The following is a 21986-nucleotide window of genomic DNA, read 5'->3' on the forward strand; positions in this document are numbered from 1 at the left end:
GCACGCATTTGATTTTGAAATCATCATGTTGCACCTGAAAAAATCATCGCTGTGCTCTTGAGCGATGGGGGAGCTTGCCAGGCTCCTATGGGCAATGGCAAGAAGCGATTTGTGAGACGTCTCAGCTCACGCTGGCACTCCATAGCTCCAGGCAAGAGATGTTTCCCATCCAAGTTGCAAGGCCAAAGCCACCTCCTCTCTTGGAGCTCTTTATTATTACAGCTCTCGGTGCCCAGGTTACTCGTCTCCAGTTCAGCCAACCCTGCCGTCAAAGGGCCATGCCTGGGAGGCATCCATGGACCTTGTTGTTTTGCACTCACTGCAAAGAGCCTCAAGGCAGGGGCCTCTTAATTTAACTTCTGCGGTTTCCCCAACTCGTTATTCGTACTTGCAGCCCAGGCGCGTGGGGAGGAAGCCATTTGAAGCCGCCTGCCCCCCCTGGCTTCTCCTGAATTTTGCCTGCTTTCCTGCTCCGAGAAGCGGTTTTGTGTCCTTTTGACCATTTCCAGCTTTGGCCAAACAGCTGTTTCTCTTTATTGGAGACCGAATCTGGGATGCTGGAAGCTGATTGGTGTCCCCTGTTGTCTTGTAATGCCCCAAGTATTCGCTCAGTGCTTGCTTATCTGGACTGGTGGTGTTACTTCTCCACTTGGCTTTTTCTTTTTCCAAGTCGCAGCCCCCAATTAAGCTAGAAGAATACGCTCGTCTTTATAACTCGGCACGTAATAGCTTCACAGCGGCGAGCGGGTGGCATGCAGCGTCTGTGCAATGCTTGTGCTTCCATTAGGACTGAGCAGTCCCAGCCACGGGAAAGGCACTCAGCGGCCAGGACTTGCAAAACGCTCTGTGCATCCCTTGGGCGTGAGCGTGTCTTCCTCTGTGTGTCGTGTCAGTAGGACATACAGAAGACATCACAGTGTGGTATGAAGGTCCTGCAAGCCTGGCTGTTTGAGGAAGAGTCTTTCCCAAGCGAGGGCAATGAAGGACATTTTTCCTTGGCAGATTTAAAAAAAAAAAGGGGTTTCTAAAAGCTCTTCATAGGTTTGGATGCCAGGACTGCACATTTCCCCCCAACCCCTTGCCTTCCTTCTTCGTTATTCTGTAAGATGAGCAGGACTGTTTGAATTTGGTTACTGCTATCTTTGAAGTATTTTCTCGTCCTTGTCCGGGCTTCCCTTTTGTTATCTCTGCCCTTGATGGGCCGGACTGGTGGGTATCAGTGCAGAAATAGTCGGTGGGGTTTTGTGTCATTTGAGGATAACGCTGCTCAGCTTGCGCTGGAGGAAAAAAAATGCTCTCCCAGCATATTGCTGGTTTATGAGGCGTAGTGATATCTGTTATGTTTCACTGAGGGGTATTAGTTTAAGAAGCTATGAAATAGAAAATAAAACTTCAGCAAAGGGGAGAAAGGTACTTATGGTGTTATAAAAATTAGCTGGCCTATCCACCTATCCTTCCATCCATCCTTTACAACACCGGTCACTCTAATTCTGGGGTAAACAACAGTAAGATGAAGGAAAATAGTTTAATTTTGCATTTTAATTAGAAGTTATCAGACATGACGGTAGGCTTGTCGTACGCAAACCCTTGGGACTTGTTCTGGGGGCCGAACTTGGGTTTTTGCAGAGGTGTACCACGGGGCTCTAGGAGTCTGCCACTAAGTTAGGACATTAGGAAGAACTGGACATTAGGAAGAACTTCTTCACAGTTCGAGTGGCCAAGGTCTGGAACGGGCTCCCAAGGGAGGTGGCGCTCTCCCCTACCCTGGGGGTCTTCAAGAGGAGGTTAGATGAGTATCTAGCTGGGGTCGTCTAGACCCAGCACTCTTTCCTGCTTATGCAGGGGGTCGGACTCGATGATCTATTGAGGTCCCTTCCGACCCTAACTTCTATGAATCTATGAAAGTTAGTAACTAAACCTTTCCTTTGCTAACTGGCTGCTGCAAACCTTTCTGCTTTTAATTGCCTTGCCAGGAAATTGTCAGTGCGAGCGCTTTGCTGCTGCTTTACATCTTTAAACAAGCTTAAAAAAGTCATTACTGGATTACTAGAAACATGCATCGATAAGTGATGTCACTCAGGCAGGGAACCGTGGTAGTGGATTTTATTAAAAACCTGCAGACAGTGGGGCTTCTCAGAGAGGCTTTGCTTTGTGCAACTAAGGTTTTGGGTGCCCAGAATGTGATTAATGCTTGAAAAATGCCCAAGCTTGGTTGGTTTTCTTGGGGCACTCTGTGCCTATGTGTGTTCAAGAGGATCAGAAGCCAAAAAGCAGCGTGCTGAAGATCTCAGGTGGGCAGACTTGGATTTACAGGGATCAAGTTTGAAAACCTGACTCTCTCGAACTGCTATGGTCAGCTCTTTGACAGCCTTGAAATGTATAAATACATATAACATGGAATTAATGTTTTGTCCAAACTTTTGACGAAAGCACAGAGTTGCACAAAGCACAACGTTGAGTTGTTCCTATTTTTAAAGTAGCCAAGGCTGAACTACAAGCTTCCACGTTTGCAGCGGGATGTTGATAATGGCTGCAGTTTAGAAACAAGGCGAGGTTATCCAGAACCGGTTATCCACATTTTCTGTTTCCCATAACAGACCGGCAGCGCCTGGCACCTGCTGTTAGTGTAGAAAATTCCTTCTGACCTCCCAAATCTCGCTGATCGTGGGATTCGGACACGCCAGGCCGTCCCTCGCAGCTTGGGTACTGATCTTGTACCACATTATCTTGCCTGCAGTGGGTTCCTCCTGTTTGAGATGGGCTTCCCATTTAAAGATTGCAGAACTTATCAGAAGTATCACACATGTCACTGAGCTCAGTTTGGCTGGGTTCTTCTTTAAAAATGAATGTTTTCTGGAAACTCATCTGGAGGAGTGATTGAGCCTTAGAGCCTGTTTTGGGGCATTGCACTTTGCACACATCAAGGCAGTCTCATGCATAATGGTGAGCGACGTTTGCACTCTTTCTTTTCTGTTGGCTGACATGGGTGCGCTCATATTCTTTAGCTTTGTAGAGACCATTTTTGACCCAGAACCAAGCAGTTTACTACTTAAAGTTTGACAGGTGTTCGGGGTGTTGTGTGCTGCTTCCAGCATATACTTCAGTGCAGCTTGCAAGAGGAACATGTATGAAAACTCGTCATTGGGTATTTTTGCAGTGCCAGTAAAACCAGGGTGGTAGTTTGAATAAAGGAACTAAAGAGACTTAAAATAATAAGAGGGTCTGATTCTGTGCACATGCACTCCTCAATAATGTGCTTGGTAACTTAATAATCGTGCCAGCACACATGTACCGTGCCTGGTCTTTGCAGTGTGAGGTAGGCCAGGCTTCAGGATAGCTCTGACCCAGCAGCTGCCATCCATCAAACCAAGCGCTCCTGCAAAGGGCCTGATGGACCTCAGGGCTCAGGCTCCTTTTGGGATGCCGTGTCTCCAGGGTGACATCCCCAGGGCTATTCTTTTGCAATTAAGGGAATGAAACTGCTTGTGAAGAAGCCCCTATTATTGGCTCCAGTGTTTCGGCACTGGCTTGCTCCGACAGTCCTGTGAATGAATACCTAACACGTTGCACCCATACGCTTGCCTGTAGCCATGCAAGTTATTTCTATAATGGTGCAAGATGTTGGAACACAGAATAGACGCTATATAGGTATGTTGAACATTGTGCCAAGAAAAAAAAACCATATGGTTGTTTTAAACAGCTTCATATGCCCATTTTTGTCCCATCAAAGCACTGTATGCAGTGACTTGGGTTTATTTAGCATGGATCAAGCCATTCTGCCCTTTGCTACTGCTGGGTATCTCCCTGTATATAAATGCAAGTGTTTTGGAAATGCCTGGTCTTTGTTGCCTTTAGCAGAGCATTTGGGAGAGGGGCAGGCTTTGTCCCAAGCTCTCTCCATAGCTGGGCATCTTCTGTCCCTAAGGTTTCCTATTAACATTTCCCAAGGACATGGGGTGGTGGGACCAGGCATTGTCTAAGCAGCAAGGAACGGCCCGGTGCAATGATGTGAGCAGAAGGGACCTGCGAGGAGACCCACTTCCCAGGGGTGTTGTGCGCTTCTCCGGGCCGTGACTGTTTGCAGAGAGAAAGGTTGTGGATGCCCTGTTTTGCTGCGCCGGGTGGAAAAGGCTCTCACGGATACACTAGGATCTGGCTCGAGGGTTGCACTACGGGACTGACCATCTTGCCAGAATCAAGTGAGGTGCTCAGTGCCTGTTAGCCCATCTAATCCTGATGGCAGAGAGCTGGCTGGGCCTGGCAGGCACAGAACAGTGGGCGCGCGGACCTCGGGGACAGCCCGAGGCAGCTGCCGGCTCTCCTTGGGCTCCAGCTTCCTCCTTGGGATGCAGCAGGGCAGTTTGGCCCTATCTGCTCCCAGGACTCACCGTGGGGCAGCAGAGGGGCCTCTGGCCGGAGGAAGGACCTCAGGATTTGTGATGTGGTCGGAGGGAGAAGGCAGCCTGGAGCCGAGGCAGCGAGAGACTGCATCCACAGCTGGCACGGATGGGGGCACAGCTGCAATCCCCGGAGTCGCCATCCCTCCCTGACCCCCTGCAACATTGCTGCCAGGGTGGGACCATGCCAAAATAGCATAGTTCAGGCCTTTGCTTCTTCCTGAGGTCCTGGGCTCCCCTCCCAGCTGCTTGGGGTGGGTGAAGCACTTTGCATTTTGCTGCTTGTATTGGTCAAAGTCCAGGCCATCTCTTGGGCGTGTCCCTCTCCGATGTGCTTCTTGCCTGGCTGCTTCAGGGGTTGCCGATCTCCTTCCTGAGGCTTGATGTTTTCATCCCCTTTTGGCCCATGGGAAATAACCCAGCGGCCACAGCCTTTTGCGACCCCTCCACTGGTGAAGAGAAGAGGAGCAGACTCTGGTGACCTCCATAAACCCCGGGCCTGTGACATGGCATATTGCTTGCAACCTCCAGGATTTAAGGGCTAGGAAGTTGTGATGCAGAGTCTGTGCCCCTCACTCCTGTGCTTATTAGCAATGGATGCCCCTTTCCTCCCAGCACAGGTCCAGTCCTTTTGCAAATCGAGCTAAGCGCTCAGCCTCCATCGCACTTGGTGGCCATGAGTGCCACGCTTTCGTGATGCACGGCATAAAAAAGACTTTCCTTGGGCTGGTGTTAAACTGACTGACTACTAGTTTCATGTTGTGACCCCTAGTTCTCGTACTGCCAGAGAAAAGGAGTTTGTCTTGGGGTGGAAATGGGTTTTTAACAGCCCCGGTGGGTTCGAGCCTGGACTTCCCGAGTGTCCGTGCTGGGCAGTGTCATGTAGCTCTTCCAACCAGGCGTACCCTTGGTTATGTCTGTCCTCACCGGGGACCTCCTTGTAACTGTGCTGGGCCCAGTCTGCTCTGGTTGGAGCCTGGCTGGGTGCGTTGCTGCGGGGAGGTGTAGGCGCCGCACGGAGCCGGTGATGCTGCCGGGTTGGGGTGAAAAGCAGCAATCAGCAGAGCAGTCGTTTCATTCGCCCGGTTTGCATGTAGCGTGGGCAGGAGGTTCGTGGCGCTGCCGTCCTCTCGGCCAACCCGTGGTTTTTCAAGTGGCGTTTCCCTTCCAGCCACCACACCTAGTTCAGCCTTCGGGTCTGTGTGCACATTTCCACCTAAACCCCCTGGAATTTGGCTGGCTCGCCACAAACTTGTCTTTCTGAGGATGGCCTCTCAGCAGGACCGTCCAGGAGCGGGGTTTTCCACCCTGCCGGCATCTCCTCCCCTAGCCAGCGAGCCCTGGCATGTGCTTAGAGGTGCCCAGCTCTGGCTGCTGAGCCATGAGCCAGCCATGTCCCAAGGGGACGGAGCCAGCAGCATTTCCCTTATTCACGAAAGCCAAGAGTAACCTCGGTTTTCTGGTTGGCTGGAGGATGGCGAAGTGCTAACGGCTGTTCGTAGTTGCCTAAAAAAGCAGCAGAGAAAATTCTTTTGGGATGCGAGTCTGAACCCTCCTGGGTTCTTGCATCTGCTTTTGAACTGATGCATTTTGAGACCTTTTATGGGCATATTGTAATGTTGCAGGTAGCATGCCGTGGCCCCTGCCCGGCAAGCTGAAGCTCCCCGTCGACACGAGCCAAGCGCTTAGATGGATACCTCGTTGTTGAGTCGGGGTTCAGTGTCGCGGGTGCATGAGTAAAGCCTTGCCCTTTGCCTCCTCCCAAGCACCAGGTGTATTTGGTGGCATGGTTTTCCCTCACCTGTGCTCCCTGCATTACAGGCTCGGTCTTCTTTGCACGCACAGTTGCTCAGGGTCCTGTTCCCTCCCCAGCTCCTGTAAAAGGTAGGTGCATAAATTGCACCTAAGAGCAGGTCGCTAGATCCTGTGCGAGTGCCTCCTGCATCTGCGCGGATGAAGGCATCCTCCACTGGTCCAGGGATAGTGCCATGCGAGCAAGAGTAATGGCAGTGGGTCAGCAACACGAGCTGAGGCAACTCCATGGGCACAGCGATCTCTGCCCATGCGACCTGGTCCCTGCGGGCTGTAATGTCCTGGTGCGTAGCCTGCCCCTCTGAAAGGGTGCACGTATTTAATCATGTGTGCCTGTGCCATCAGCCTGCTTGGATGCTTATAAGTACCTGCAAGGAGAACAGGCCACGTTCGCAAAAGAGCCTGTTTCCTGACCTCGCCCGTGTCAGCATCTAGCTTTTATTGGCCAGAGCTTTGAGAGGACTCTGCGGAGGAGCCAAGCCTGGTTAAAAACCTGCCTCGCTATTAAATTCGTGCTTGGAGAGTCTTGCCCCATCCAGGCAGAGTTTTACTGCTGTGTATTAGTATTGTTTTGCTGTTGCACATAAAACAGCTGCTGGCACCTCTTACCTCATATAAAGACAGCCCTGTGGTACCGTTCTCCGCCTCGCAGAGGTATTGCCAAGACCGGTGCAATAAAGGTTGTCAAGTGCCCCGACGCTACAGTAATGGGCACTGTGTAAAGTGCAGTGGGTGGCAGTGCCCTGGAAGTCACTGCGGGTCAGCATATTCACATCTGGAGAGCTGCTTCTGCGTGCATGGGCTTTGGTCCTTTAAAAGTCGTGTTTGAAAGACGGTATGGAGCACGTAGGCAAAATCTCCCTGGGTTCAATTGCAATGCTATTAAAGAATGGTTATTTCATGCTATGGCATAGCAGGATACTTTCAGCCATAAAGCAGGAAATATATAATGTGAGAAGAGGTTGATATAGTTAAAAACTGGAACAGGCTCCCCAGAGAGGTTGTGGACTCTCCATCTTTGACCCGGCTAGACCAAGCCTTGTCTGGGATGATGTAGTTAGGGGCTGGTCCTGCTTTGAGCAGGAGGATGGACTAGATGTGACCTCCTGAGCTCCCTTTCAACCCTAATTTTCCATGAGTCTGTGATATGCTGCCACCAGGGCATCTCGGGACTTTGGGTCTCCGTGCGCAGTGAAATCTCCGGCTGTCGATCACCTCTGACATCTCCCAGTCCTGCCCCCGGTATCTGCTTACTCCGTGAGGTCCCGGGTTTGGAGGGGGCTGGAGGTGGAGCTCCGACGCAGAGCCGGAGCGTGGTCGTGCTGTCACTCCGCACACGTGGCTTCAGCTGGGAGCTGGGCCCTGAGATGTTTATTATTCCTGAAAGGAAACGTTGTTTGCTGGGAACCAAAAAAAAAAAGAAAAAATTCAAAATGAACCCATTTGCCTTTTCTAACGATTCGCAGGCAAACGGTGCAGCAGATGGTCTGCTGGCAACGCACGCTATTATTAGAAACACGATTAGTGCTAATAAGGTCACTGACAGTGGAAGAGAAGGTCAGTGGCTGAACCCGGTTTGAAAGGTGACAGCCTGTGCGCCAAGGGAGAGGGATTTTGCTTTGCAACCGCCCGGCATCCAAGTTGACGCCGCGACCTCGTTCCCCATCATCACGCGGCTGCACATTTTCCACCAGAGGCAGCCTGGCCTTGCGTGTCTGTAGCTGGGATGGCACTGGGACCTTTTGCGGGGGCCAGCCAGCCCCGCTGAGGACTGCAGCATCACCGAGAAGAGAGAGGGGTCAGGGCCTGAGCCGGCATCAATCCCCTGACGTCAGCCACGCAGCCTTGATGCGAGTCCCGGACGCGTGGCTGGTGATCCAGCACAGCGATTTGTGTGCCCCTCGCTCTGTGACGCCACGTCTTCCCCGCGCCCTGCTCCAGTGCGGCGGAGAGGCATGACCCGGGGACAGCAGACCGTGTATCCGGAGCCCTAAAGCATTGCCTACTGCAAAGCCGGAGGGAGATCAAAGCCAAAGCTGGTCTCCAGAACCAGGGCAGGAGCAGCGGCAGGCTGCTGAGAGTGCCCAGGCTTCATGCCTGCATCCTCTTTGCTGTCTGGGCACCGTCGGTGCGTGGTTCTGCCGGCCTGGGGCACATGCCAAATTCCCAAGCTGTCCTCCCGGGAAAGCCACGTTGCTGCTGCAGCTCCACAGCCCTGACGTAGGCCCAGAGGGAGAGACCCTCCAGGAGGGGAACTCTGTTGCAGACAGCGAGGGACCAGGATGGGGCCCCCGTCTCAATGACGGTGCCCAGCCTGGGATCGTGGCCGTGGAGCAGGGAGAGAGCGACCGTGCCTTGCCCTGGCCTTTCTGTTTCTCATATGACACGAAGCCTTTTTCATTTGCTAACTTCAAGGGCAACCCCTGGAGAACGGCTTCCACGTTGTCAGAAATACCCAGTGCATCCAGAGCCCCGGGCGGGCAGCGGCGGGTACCAGCTGTCCCTTGGCCACTTTGCACACTTGAGGGGCTTTCACGTGGCCTAAACACTGCAGCTTCATGCTTGGAAACCCCTTCACACTGCCTAGCTCCCTGTCTCCTCTGCCGTAGGATGCTGCGAGCAGAATGGATGGACTTCTTCCTAGCATGATGCTGTATTGCGAGCCCGGTCTCAGGGACTGGGGCTCTGGCAGCAGCATGGACAGCTTGGCGCTGTGGGCAGCCTACCTGAGAGCATCGCTCATCGTGGACTATGGTTTGCTGAGCACATACTACCCTGGAGCAGGTGCACAGAGATGAGCCCTTTGCAGAATCACAGCTGCACACGAGCGGTTTAAAAAAGAGGCCAGACATCGTGAGCCTGTCACGTGCTTCCTCTTCACGCTGCGGCTTGCCGCGATACCAGCTGGCACCGGGAGTTGCAGGGGAGAGGGAGAGAAACCATCCCCTGCCTTATCCCTGCATCGAACCGAGGGATTAAAACTCGGGCCTTGCAGCACGTGAGGCCCGAGGGATGTCATTCACAGCTGGCACTGCAGATCGCAGCGGGGTCTCTCGTGCCACGTGTCTCCTTGTCATGACACGTTTGCTAGGAGTTTGGCACTGGGGAGCCGGTCTCTTGGAAGGAGAGCAGCATAGGAGCAGGCGGGTCCCAGCTGGGACCTGGGCTCTGTTCTCATCTCTGACACTGATGTGCTGTGTGGCTTTAGTCAACTCCCTTCACCTCTGCTTCCTTTTCCTCGCTCTCTTGTGTTGTGTGTTGCCCTGGAAGGGCTTTGTCCACGGGGAGGTTGCATATTGGTCAGTGCAGGAAAGCCCCTGAAAGCAGGTGGGTGCCAGGAGGAATGCATAATTGAAGCTACCTTTTGTGGGGCCAGTCCCAGGAGGAAAAGAGATATCAGAGGCAGAGGCACACGATGGGGCTTTCTAGCAAGAACTGGTCCATCTGCTCCAGCAGGCAGGTGCGTGCTCCCCACGCAGGCACCAGCACCAGGCATCCTGCATCCCAGCTGGGCGAGCAACGTGGAAGCTCCTCTGCTGATGCCGCAGATGTCCTCAGGAAAGGCCAGCGCAGCCCAGCAGAAAAAGCCATCCTCACCAGAGCAGCTGCTCTTGGCACATATGCAAATTGCTGGTAGCCTCCAGGCTGCGCGCACCTGATCCAGGCGTAGGCAGATCCATCTCCGCCGGCTGAAAGGAGGAAGGGACCGTAGGGGTTTTGCTGCATGTGTAAGTACAGCCCCAGAGATGCCCGCAGCCAAAAGCGACCCCGCGAGGGGTCCGATGCCCGCAGGCTCGTCCAAGGAAGGAGAATTTCTGAGCTGACCGCAGCGGTGGTTTCCAACCTGTGCGTTTATCCTCGTGCTTTGTGCAATATAGGGCTCCAGCTAGCCTGTTCGGTTGCCCTCGGGCCTTGGCACACACGATGCAATCCCAAACAAGGGGAAGGGATCCAGGATGCTGCATAGGGCTGTAGCAGCTGTGCTGTGCACGGCTGATCAACCCTTAGCTAAGGAGCTGGCGGGTTTGTAGGCTTGAGGGCTTCCCTCTGCCTGGGCCTTTGGGGCCTCCTCTTTTCTTCCTCCTGTAAACAATCATGCAACTCCGGAGGGTGCCAAGAGCCTTAGCAAAGTGCCCGCTTGCTGCCAGTGAACTTGGGGCTCATCTCTCAGCTGCAAATTCAGGATCAGTCCAACCCTCCAGCATTGCTCCTGTGATCTGCATCAGAGAGCAGGGCACAGAGGGCACCGTGCCATGGGCAAGAAAGCCAGCATCCTTCCAAAACAACACCCGGCAAACTCTGCGGGATTGCATCCTGCCTCTTTCTTTATGGGAGAGTCTTGGGAACAGATTTTAGGCAGCGGGTGCATGGAATTAACCTCTCAGCATCTGAAGTGCCGGTTTCTACGAACGGCATTAGCCGCTAATCCTCGTTCCTGGCACCACGCAGAGCAACTCAAACATGGTTTTTTAGACGGGGGCCCTGCGAGTGCAGCTCCTTTCTCTTTCTAGGCCTGTGGGTCAGCCTGAGCCATGGGTCAAGCAGACATGAGGCTTCCTCATTACATGCCTTGAAGCCTTCGTGCCAGCTTGGGCAGCGGGAAGGATTTGTATTGCACTGTGTTCCTTTGAGACCAACAGGACGGGTTTGCTCGGTTGAATAGGGAGAGCAGGGCTTCTCCAGTGAGAGCTTGGAGAATTTGGGGAATGTCAGGAATTCTGTAACGAGGCCAGATCGTTAGAGGTTGTGCTCGCGCTGCACGTGTGGGGGGGTGCAACACAGAAGAGCAGCAGGGCTTGAAATCCATGCACGGCAGAATTCAGCGCGTCATGTGCCGGATGGGATGGCACTTACGGGGTCTGGTTAAAAACATGGATGTGCCCCGTTGACCTCACTTAGGGCCCGGATCTACTCGTGCACGGGGCTTCGACGTGCCGCCGGCGCGCAGGGTTGCCTTCCCTCGCCCTCTGCCGCAGCACCGTGTTTCTCGGAGCCGTCGCCCTCTTGCTGGCGCCCGTGCGCTCCGCTAGCCCTCTGCCCCGGACGCTACAGCATGTCCTGTTCCATGGAAGGAACTATGGCAAATATTTACACGGCCCGCTCCTGCCTTTCCTTGCAGATTATAACAAAGATTGGCCGCCCCGCTGCTTTCCGCTGCCAAGCTCTATTTAAAGAGCACGTGGAAGAGGGACCGGGGAGAAGGGGGGAAGAAAAGGCAGCCGCGAGCCCTATGCAACTCCACTAATTATGCGTTAGACTGCTTAGGTGGCTGGCGATAAGGCAGGCCAGCAAATAGCACAGGTTTTAGAAGCAAACCCAGGTGGGATTTTGCTCCGCGCGAGTTTGGGTTGGGGTATTTTTTGGCTCTTGCTTTGTTGGAGGCTGTTGCTCACCACTGGTGTCAGAAGTCCTGAGAGGGGAGAGGAGAGATGCTTCCCAGTGCCCTCCTGGCTCTCTGCAAGGGGGGTCCGAGGGTTACCGGGCTGGGCGAGGAGAACTAGAAAGTCCTCGGTAGATGCACCCAGCTAGGTCTCTGCATTCACCCATGCACAGCGCTGCAGCGCGAGTGGGTTTCTGCAAAGTGCAAACCGCGGCAGGGCTGGGTGGACGGCCAAAGTGGTGGAGCTCTGCCACGGCATTGGCACATCCCACGGTGCATGGGCCTCGGACTTGGCCTTCTAGGTGCTGCTCCAAATAGTGTGTGTGGCCTGGGAGAGGCTCCTTCCTCCCTTGGTGCCTTTGGGCCGCACTCGCCCACCTGGCGAGAGCACCTGGGTATCAGTGGGTGATGTGCCCGGTGCACCCAGTCACAAGCCGCGAGGGACTTTCCCAGGCTCCTCGTGAGCTGTCAGCCCAGATGGGATTGTGGTTTTTTTTGTAAAAAAAATTAATTAAAAAAAACCGAGGCATTGTTTATACCCATTAAGCTGCTGTTTTCTGAGCTGAGCAGCAACACAGAGAGAAATGGGGCTGGTTCTCAGATGGCGGGCGGCGGTGGGTTGCCAAGCTCTAAATAAAACGCAACTCCTCTTTCTTTTTAACCTCCCCCAACGTGGCGCCATAGCGGGAATCCCCTCGCCGTTGGGACCCGCTTCATGCAGGAGCTGAGTCCTGGGGTCCGGGCCGTTCCCAGCCGCGCTCTTCTCCATTTATCTTTTCCTCCGCGCGCCCCCAAGGAGCGAGGCAGCCTTCGCTGCCACACGTCCTGCATTTGTATTCATGAACATAATGCCGTAACATTTATTCTCCTGGGCTTTAATGTACTTTGCTTGCTTCTGTCTACGTGGAGTTGCCGGCTTCAATTGTAATATTCAGCAGACACTGTAGATAGAGGAAGGTCAGAAGCATCAACTTCCCGTATGACCTTGGGGGGAGATTCAATCAGCCAGTGAAAGTTGTAGAATTGGATTATGGGCTTTGCAATGAAAAAGTGGTTCAAGGGACAAGAGAAAACTGTGTTTGGTATTTGAAAAGCCAGCCTGAATAATAGCAGTCTGGAGGAACAATACGGCAGGAGACAAAGGGGACTGAAAGAAATTACAAGTTTTGTATACATAAGCCAGCGCGATGCCGCTCTGGGGATTGGCACAGTTATCAGACTCGATGACGGTGAAATTCCAGGATTTCCTCCTAAAACTGCCTTCCGTACTTTTAGGGCTGGCAGTAGCCATCCAGGGACGTGCACACCCTTTGGGAATATTAATGCTGCAAAAGGACATGCTTCCTATCTGCCCCAAATGCATTTTGTGGTCACAGAGCGGGGACCGGGCCTTTGCGTGATGCCCTTGCAGCCGTTCCTAATGATTACTGACCAGGCACTCCAGCAATATTGTGACAAGGAGGGTTTGATGGAAGGATCTGCTTGGAGGCGAGTCGTGTTTGGTGTCGTATTCACAAAAGCTATTTTAGTTGTGTTTTCAGCTTCCCAGATGCTAGGCGCGTAGTGGAGTAGTACTTGAAAGGAAGAAACGTTGACTAAAATAGTTCCAAGCCTTTTGCATGTTCTGTTCACAAAAATCCCCGTGCGCTTGTTGTGTCCTCAGTTCAAAGATATTTTTATTCTGTTGACTTGTGTCACAAAATCCCACACGATCAGCGTGTAATAGTGCTGAATTAAAAAGAAGACTTGGACAAACGTTTCATTCACCTCCTTTCATGGAGCTCAACTTGTTCCAAGTGGTAATCCGGCTGCATGTTTTCCAGATCTTGGACTCTCAAATTCATCTCCTCCTTGCCCCCCCCTCCCAAAAAAGAAAAATCCACTTCTGTCGAAGGATATTCCCTGGATCTGGTGAACACTGCCCGTTGCTCAAAGCAAGAACGCACATTGCACAGACTCGATAGGTTAAATTCAGTGCGTGTTTTTTAATTGACTGTAGACAGGTTTTATCAAGGGTGCATATGAAGAGAGGTTGGCAAGGAAGCAGGGCTGGAAAGAGTTGCCGGTTGTATACATGTCGTGTTGGGACTACCGGCCTTTCCCCTGCAGAATAAGCACTATGAATTTGTAAGGATCTGCAAGTATAACCAGCAGCTTGGATGAAAATGGTGCATCTGAGTGCAGCAGGGCAGCTGTTGCCCATTTGCCGAGCCCTGGAGATTTGCAGCAGAGCACCGTTGTATTTGGCAGAAGTAAATGCCCTGGAAGGAGCGCTCAGCTTTCCAAATTGCAAGGTGAATTCGGACTTGGGGTGTTAAGTTGTCCCATCCCTTGCGTTCGTTGAGAGCCTGAACCACTGCGGGAATGCAGAAAACCCCTGCCGCCCTTGCTTGTAGAAAACATTGGCTCGGGCAGGTGTTAGCGGTGTATATACTTACGCCTGATGGTGATGAGCAGTCTGGGCTGCGCCGAACAAGTCTGATCGGAAGAGTTTGCTGCTTCGACGCCGTAGCTTAACGGCTTGAAGCGGCTCTCTGCTGTAAAAAGGAGGGTCTGGGGAAGAAAAGGTGGCACCATAAACGCTCGAAGTGCATGAAAAGCAGGTTGCATTGTGCTGCCGCTGCCTCTCTGCAGTGAGATGCAGGATGCTATGCAACGCATGTGAGCAAGGCAGATATTTCAGGGATAAAGACCTTATATAGTGGTAGATAAGTGTGTTGACATCCTCACAGCACGAGTCCATTTCCTACCAAACCCTCTAACTTGGTGCTTAATGTTTTTGCCTGCACTGTCCAAAAGAGATGGAGTTTGCAAAAAACCTGGTGCCCCAGTCTGGGGTGCCCTTGCTCTGGGCACTGTATGGCCAAGTGTCAACACTTGACACACGTCCCGCCTCAAGAAGTGCCCTTACGCTGTCAGTAAGGAAATGGCTTCACTGTTGAACAAGTCACATGGGGGTTTCCCCTTGGTTTCTTAGTTTTATTTCTGTTGAATGGGACTCCCGGTCTCTCGGCCCCATTTAATTCAGGGGCTGCTTTCCTCTCTCGCACACCGCTGTAAGATTGCAGCAGTTCTGCTGCGGTCATTGGGTTCGGTTAGATGAGCAAATGGTGGCAGGATGCACCTCTCCAAACAGAGCATCACTTTATACAGTGCTGAGCTCACTGTGGGCTAGAAAATGCAGCTACTAAGAGCCAGGCTTCAGCTTCCTCCTACTTGTGTTTGGTTTTTCTCATCAAACTGGTGGCAGGCACCCATCTCTACTGAGGTCTAGGCCTTGGATTTCCATAAGGACGTGCACTGAGCTAAAGATGCGAGCGCGCTGCAGAGGCGCTGTACGATCTCATTACTCCTAGGTGCTTGGTGCATGTAAGCGGTGCTGATTTGCTGTGTTATCTGTAGTGTTATCTGTAGGCATAAGCAGTAGAAAGACAGAACAAGTAGAGGGTTACTGGTATTTTTGTGGTGGTGTTTTACTGAGCGGCTTCCAGTCGGTTATTGGCAGCTTTCAGATTTCATTCGGATACGTTTGCAAAGATGATATTGGTATTATTCTTCCTCTGAGTGTCTCGTGTCCCTTTGAGGCACAGATACCCAAGTCAGATGGTGCTGGGTGAGAAAGGAAGGCTAACGAGCGTGCAGGAGCTAATGAGTGTGCAGGGACCTGTGTGTTGTCTGCTCCTTCCTGGCTTTTTGCATTTTCCTGACTTACTGAACGTGGTAGAACACCTCCCTGGGCTGCAAAGATCTTATTTCCCTGACTTCCCCAGAGCTAGGTGGAAATTAAAGGCAGGATAAGTTTTAATCAAACCCTTCCAATTCATCATTTGTCTCCTTGGCAGGCTCCTAGCGTTCAGCTCGCAGTGCCTAGAAGGAAGAACAGGCTGCCTGCTTGAGTGCTGCAGATTCAGCTGGGAGAGGCTCATGCCCAGATCCCCCTTAGTCTTGTTTCAGGGGAGTTTCCCGGTTCCCGTCAATGCACGCGCACACCTCCCCGAGCGGCTCTCTGAGCCGCCCCCGTTCAAAGGAGCCCAAATCTCCATTCCCACTGCTCGGTCTCATCCGCTTTCACGTGAGCTCATGGCAGAGTTCAGTCATTCTCTCTGCAAATCGACCCCAGGCTTGCTCAGGGAGGCCCTGACCCCAAACCCCTTGAAGCCAGTGGAAATTCAATCCCTTGGTGCGAAGCCTGTTTGAGGCACGCGGAGGCAGAGCGTGTCACCCTGCAGGGGTGTGCGAGGCAGGCAGGTTTTGCCACTGAAATCGTGCACGGCCGCCGGGAGCCGCTGGGTAGTCGCAGCTCCTCGCTTTCCAAATCACAGGCAAGGTGTGACCGTGCATTTCTTCTTCTTCTGCAAGATGGGGCCAGGTGAAAATGTCGCTGCCAGGGAATGAATCGGCACACTGCATCGAAACACCAGCACGCTTGAATCAGCAAGCCGCTTCTGCCACTAATTGAGCACAATTAAAACTTCAGTTTGCAAAGCCCAGCCATGGTTGCAAAGCAGGACTTCCCTATAATAGAGCCAAACCCAAAAATAGGGCAAGGAAGTATGCAGGGATGTGTCTGGCTCCCCCACCCATGTCACCGCAGGAGCTAGCACTGAGTGGCTGTTGGAAGTCCCCATTGCAGAGGTAGTCAGCTTCTCTAGCCTGCCCTGTCAGCCTCAGAGGGACATATTTTCGGAGCCGAGAGGGTGGGAAGTTTTTCAGAAGTGAAGGCTTGCAGCAGCCTTCCACCCAGATATTGCAAAATCCACACGGCATGTGCTTTCCATTACATTCCACTTCATATTTGCTCAAAAGGGCATTTTTCAGGGGTTGTCTTGTGCACGGCACCACTACCTGCGTCCCGGCCAGGCCGCGCGGGACTCGTCCTCGTCCCGTTATTTGATAAACAAACCTGAACTCTGCTGCATCTCGCTCTCCGTGGATCCAAACCTCAGCGTGTTTGGTAATCCATGCTGATTCTCCTCCCTGCAGCTCCAATCACCATCTGGCCGTGCTGAAGAGAAAAGACCAAATGCTTTTCCTTTTCTGACGCTGTCTGTCGCCTGGCAGAATCCAAATCGTGATGGCATTCAGGATGGGATAAGGGGAGGTGTTTTATCCTCTGCTGAAAAAGCTGGGAGATAGCTCTGCTTGCATTATGGAGCTGTGTTTTGATTGTTCCCACCAGCAACTTTGTTCCAGCCCCACGTGCGAGTGCATGCCAGATGGGAAAGCAGTCGTATGGGTTGAGCCACTTGGCTATGGTAAATAGGGTCCTGTAGCAAGGGCCTGGAAAAAGGAGCAAGCAGGCGTGAGACTAGAAAGGGGTTGAGACCAATTCATTCGAGGAGAGGCAGGGTTTTGGAGATCTAGGTTCAAAACCCTCCTCTGCTACAGCCTTCCTGAGTCACCTTAAGCATGTCACTTAATCTTTCAGCGCCCAAGTTCCCTGTCTGTGGGTTGGAAGTAATGACACTGCCCTGCCTTGCTGAGACGCTATGAGAAGAAATGCATTGGCTGGGTGGGAGAGGGCAGGTTGCAAGGTCCCCAGAGTGCGGTGACAGAGGCCCTTGAAGCCCCTAGGAGAGGTAGGAGAGCCAGTCTTGCTGTGCTGGTAGCAGAGCATGCAATCACAAGGTTTTGCTGCTCCCCAAGGTGCGGGCAGAGCGTAGCTCTGGGATTGCATCCGGCTGCAGGACAGGATGGCAGGTTGGAGCAATGCGGTGCCTGGGCTTCAACTGCAAAGCCTGGAAGTTTGGTTAGATGAACATTGGAGCATGACCCCCAAAAGAAATCAGGTGGGGTCCTCCCGGGTCACACACGTCGTTTGTCAGCATGGTGGCACGTGGGGTCCGTGGCCCCAGCTGGAGGCAGTTTGGTTCCCAGGTGGCACGGTGTCTCTCCATGCTTGCAGTTTTATTTTGGGGCGTTTTGGAGGAAACAGCAGCACGGTGCCTGTGAAAACATGCAGGTTAGAGTCTTTCCATGTCCGGCAGCAAGCGTAGCTAAGGCAGGCCAGTTTGGGGTGCAAGGAAGGGATGTGGCCGTCATTTTGCCTCCATAGTCACCAGGGCCAGCTTGACCTCCGGCTTGTCGAACCACACCAATATGTCTTCGCTGCCCTGCCCCGGCGCCTCTCAAACCAAGCAGGCTGCTGCGGGTGCTTCGCCCTGCCACTGTGCCATGGGACTGTGGTCATGGGTCCGGCCCCTGCGTGCCGGGCACTGTTCCAGTCCTTGCCTTGGGTTGCTTTTGGCCTGTCCATGCAATTCAGAGCTTCAGGCTCGGCGTGGAGTTCACCAGTGCTGTAGCATGAAGCCCTCTTTGCGCATGTGCTGGCTGTCCTGGAAAGGGGACAGGTCCCTTCTCTCTGCTCAGGTTTCCAGCAAGTGTCAGCTTCAAGAGAAGGGGCCCGCAGCTCTGTAGCTTGTCTAGGAGCCCAGCAAATCTGCAGGGAGAAGCTGTGCTCATACAAACCTGAGCGTTTCCCCTTCTCGACTTGCTCGCGTCTCACCCGCCTGTTGTATCGGGTCACTAGTGGAGACCAAGAGGCCTTCAGGGAAGGAGGCACAACCCAGGCAAGGATCAGGGCCAGCGTGTAGAGCCTCCTCGGAGGCGGCAGGGATCACTGAACCATGCACAGCAGTGATGCCGACAGCTCCCGTGTGCTGATGGCCAGCAGCCCGGAGACAGGCTGCACCGCCTCTTGCAGCCACTCCTCCAGCTGCCCAGGCAGGGGGGTCCTCAGGGTGCTGTTATGACCCAGTCCGGCCTGGGGGCATAGCCAAAAGAGAAGGACCTCCTTTGCAAACCCACTGGATGCACATTGTTCCTTGGGTGGGAAGGACAGGGGTCAGCCCGTGTGCCGTGGGAGCTAGGAATTGCCTGCCGCGGCTGCTGCAGAAGCATCTGGCCTGATTCAGGGAGCGCGAGGCAGCTTGTCCAGCCACCTCCGCACCCTGTCGCCAGCCTCCGATGCCAACTGCTTACAGTACAGAGCAGAGCAGCGTGACTGGAGCTGGCAGCACACCGCGCATCACAAGCCAGCAGCCTCCGGGGTGGGGAGCATGTGGGAAGAGGGGTGAGGAGAGTCTTTATATGTGTGCACATATATATACCACTGACAAGCCATATATATATGTATGTATATATATACATACATATATATATGGCTTGTCAGTGGTATATTTTTAAAGGCCTGCGCTGCCCACGTGCCCTCCGGCCCTTGGAAGCGTTCGCTGCCAGCCATCACAAGCTGCTTCCATTTTGTGAGGAGCTGGAAGCGATCGTTGCAGGGAGCTCGTTTCTGAGGCCAGCAGCAGCATCTGCTGCAAGCCAAGGGTTTCCTCTCGTCCTGCTCGTGTCCGGCCCCGGGCCAGGGAGCGAGTGCACGTGTTGCCTCGGAGTCAATATTTGCAAGGTGTCTGGGAAGGTGAGAAACGAGTGGATTTCATTAAAAACACATTGCAAGCCTGCAGACTCCTGTAGGTCGTGGGCAGGAGGCTCGGCCCAGCCCTGCGCTGCCCCCCATGCCCTCCGAGTCCTGCATGGCACCTTGTAGCCCCCCGCCTTCCCGGGCCAGCCCAGTCCCGCCAGCTGCTCTGTAAGCTGCATCTGCCCCCACATCTGGCAAAGGTGGCCCTGCCTCACGCCTGGTCCCTCAACACCTCCTGTGCCTATGGATAATTTGCTGATGGAACAGGTTAATAATTAAAGGCCAAATAATGTCCCAACCCTTTCCACTAAGGCTGAAATCAGCCTTCAAAATTGATCACAATAGGCTGAGCTGTTCCCTTGCGAATGGTCGTGATATTTCGTACCTTGCTGAAAGCTTTAAAAGGACAGAACCGTTGTGGAAATGTGGGATTTCAGATTCTGTTCTGAATGCCCCGGATATGTTGCTATAGAGCCTAAGGGATGTTTTCAAATATCCTTATTAGGGATATTTTAAACAATCATGGGCATGTGCTTTGTGACGTTCAGTCCCTGTAATCCAGGTCCCGTTCTTGTCAGTCCCCAGCATTTGATAGAGGAGATGCAAAAACCCACCCTGACTTTGGTGAGCTCTTCACATGCATCCATGGCAGGGAGACTCAGCGGTACCTCTGATCCAAATACGAGCCTCAGGAGGGGTCTGGTTTTGGATGTTTGTGCTGTGATGCTTCCAAATTAGGCTTTGCAGGTATGCCCCGAGGGAGTGGGAATGGTCAGGGCACCGGTCATCGATGCTGTGGCCCTCAGATCAGCGTGGACAGCCCCCAGCACAGGTGTGGAGTCCACGGAGACCCCCAAGGCTCTGCGTGGGTGCCAGTTCCTGCCCACCCAGGTCCAATCTCAGCATCAGGGCCTAAGGCTTGATGCTAATTTATTGGCACCAAAGAGCACAACCCCCCATTTGTAATTAAAGTAGCTCCCACCCTTAAAATAAAGCGCTCCAGCCCTAGCCAGGGTGCTCTACATGACAGATCAATGATCCGAGACGTCTCTGTTGGAACAAGAAGCCCATTTTCAAGTTAAAATAGGGCACTGAATGTTGTTTACAAACCCAGTAGCACACCCCCCCCCTCCTCCATTCCTGTAATATATTAAAAAAAAACATCTACGCAAATGTATTCCAAATTTGGTAGGAATGAACGTCTCCCCAGTCCAAGGCCTGCCTGCCAGCTTTTGGCCGAGAGGAATTTTTAGGGCTGATAGGGCACCTTTGTAAATATTAGCTTGTCAAAGAGCAGCTGCCTGGCTTCCCAGCTGCCTGCCCTCGTGCCAGTGCAGGTCCCAGTCCTGCGTGGCAGTCGTCTGACGGGCGAGATGAACAGCTGCCCTTGGGAAGTGTCAAGACGGGTGATTGTGGGTGCCGGGGTGAGCTCTCCGTTGCAACCCTTTGGCCCATCGCAGCATGGGGCAAAGGCTCTCCCCATCCAAAGGGTGCCCTCGGCCCCTTGCTTTGCACTGATGCAAGCCGCTTCTGGCTGGGGATGCATCTCCCTGGCCACCTGGTTGGCGCAGGAGCTGAGCCAGTTGTTTCAAAAGGTTTCCTGTGGTTAAAGGCAGCCCCACACCCCGCTCTCACCTGCCAGGGGAGACTTTGGGGGCTGTGGATGACATGGGTTTAGTAACGCAGGGACCTGGGGAGTTAGCTTTATCCCTGTCTGCCTCTCGGAGCAGGGAGGAGAGTGCTGGCTTCTCCTGCTACCCTGTCCTGCAAGCAGTGTCCGAGGCATGGCCCGGGCATTGCTCCTCTCCTGGGCCAGGGCCTTGCCAGGCAGCTGCAGAAGGAAAAACAACCTGGTGGCACCGCCGCGGTCCTGCCCCGGCCAAGGGCTGGCTCTGGTGGTGCCAAGCCCCGTGCCCCTCCTGGAGAGAGATGAGCCAGGCCAATCTCCCTGCAGGAGCAGGCTTTTAAATGCAGGTTTTGTAGCAGTCAGCTACCAAACGCCTTGCCTCGTTCTTCATCCAGTGATTAAATATTTATCGGCGTGCATATTTAATGCAGAGGGCGGGAGGTGTCGCTGCAGCTCGAATTGAGTTGGGGTGGGAGCAAGGAGAGCGAGTGGTTAGAAAACAAATCCCCAGCTCCTCCTTCCCCACCCTCTGAGCAGAGCAGGCTGCAGCAGCCTCACACCTCTGCATCGCAGGGCCAGCCCGATGCCTTGCAGGGCCGTGAGGCTTGAGACTTGCCGAGCGTGGTCCCCAAGGGTGTGCGGCAGGTACAGAGCCGGCTCCTCTGTCTTCCAGCCTCACCGGGCCTGGAGATGCAAGGGCTAGGAGGGATCAGAGCAGTCCTCACCTGCGGGGAAGCTGTGACTGATTGCCGGCATAAGTGAGAGCAGCCCTAGCTTGCACCACGGGCTGGGCCAACCTCCGCAGCGAGGACAGAGGTGGCTCTGAGCTTCCTTTGCCTGCGTGGCATGGAGCCGGCAGTGTGCCCTTGTTAAGGGCATCCTGGGCTGCATCAGTAGAAGTGGTGCCAGCAGATGCAGGGCAGTGATTCTTCCCCTTTAGTCTGCACTGGGGAGGACACGTCTGGAGTCCCGTGTCCAGTTTGGCAGGGCCTTGAATCACGTGGTCATGTTTTCCCTTCCTTAAAGCCAGTATTTAAGATGCAGCTGGGAACTCGGTTTCCAAAGCCAGGTTCTCGAAGAGGAGGACGCCCGCCCTGGAAATGTTGTCCTCGTTATCAATAGTATTGCTGAGCAGCATAATGAAGGGAATGCTGTGCAACTAGCAGCCCCAGTGGCAGGGTGATTGCATGTGAAGCCAGGCCATGTCTGCTCATAGCCAAGGAGGTGGTCTTTGCCCCAAAAAGCTCACCATCTATTGGGATCGTGATGTCTCTAAGCACGGAGCATGAAGTGGCCTGGCGGGGAGGCCCTGTGCTTTCAACAGTGCTGTTTAGATATTTGGAG

General features: G+C 53.5%; 1 protein-coding gene across 11 annotated transcripts in view; it reads left to right on the forward strand.

The window, feature by feature from the left end:
* MBNL3 (muscleblind like splicing regulator 3) overlaps positions 1-21986 on the forward strand; it is a 95955-nt gene that overhangs the window by 36357 nt on the left and 37612 nt on the right. The gene's annotated exons all lie outside the window — the stretch shown is intronic.

This window comes from Alligator mississippiensis, chromosome 8 (genome assembly GCF_030867095.1).
Source record: "Alligator mississippiensis isolate rAllMis1 chromosome 8, rAllMis1, whole genome shotgun sequence".
Lineage (NCBI taxonomy): Eukaryota > Metazoa > Chordata > Crocodylia > Alligatoridae > Alligator > Alligator mississippiensis.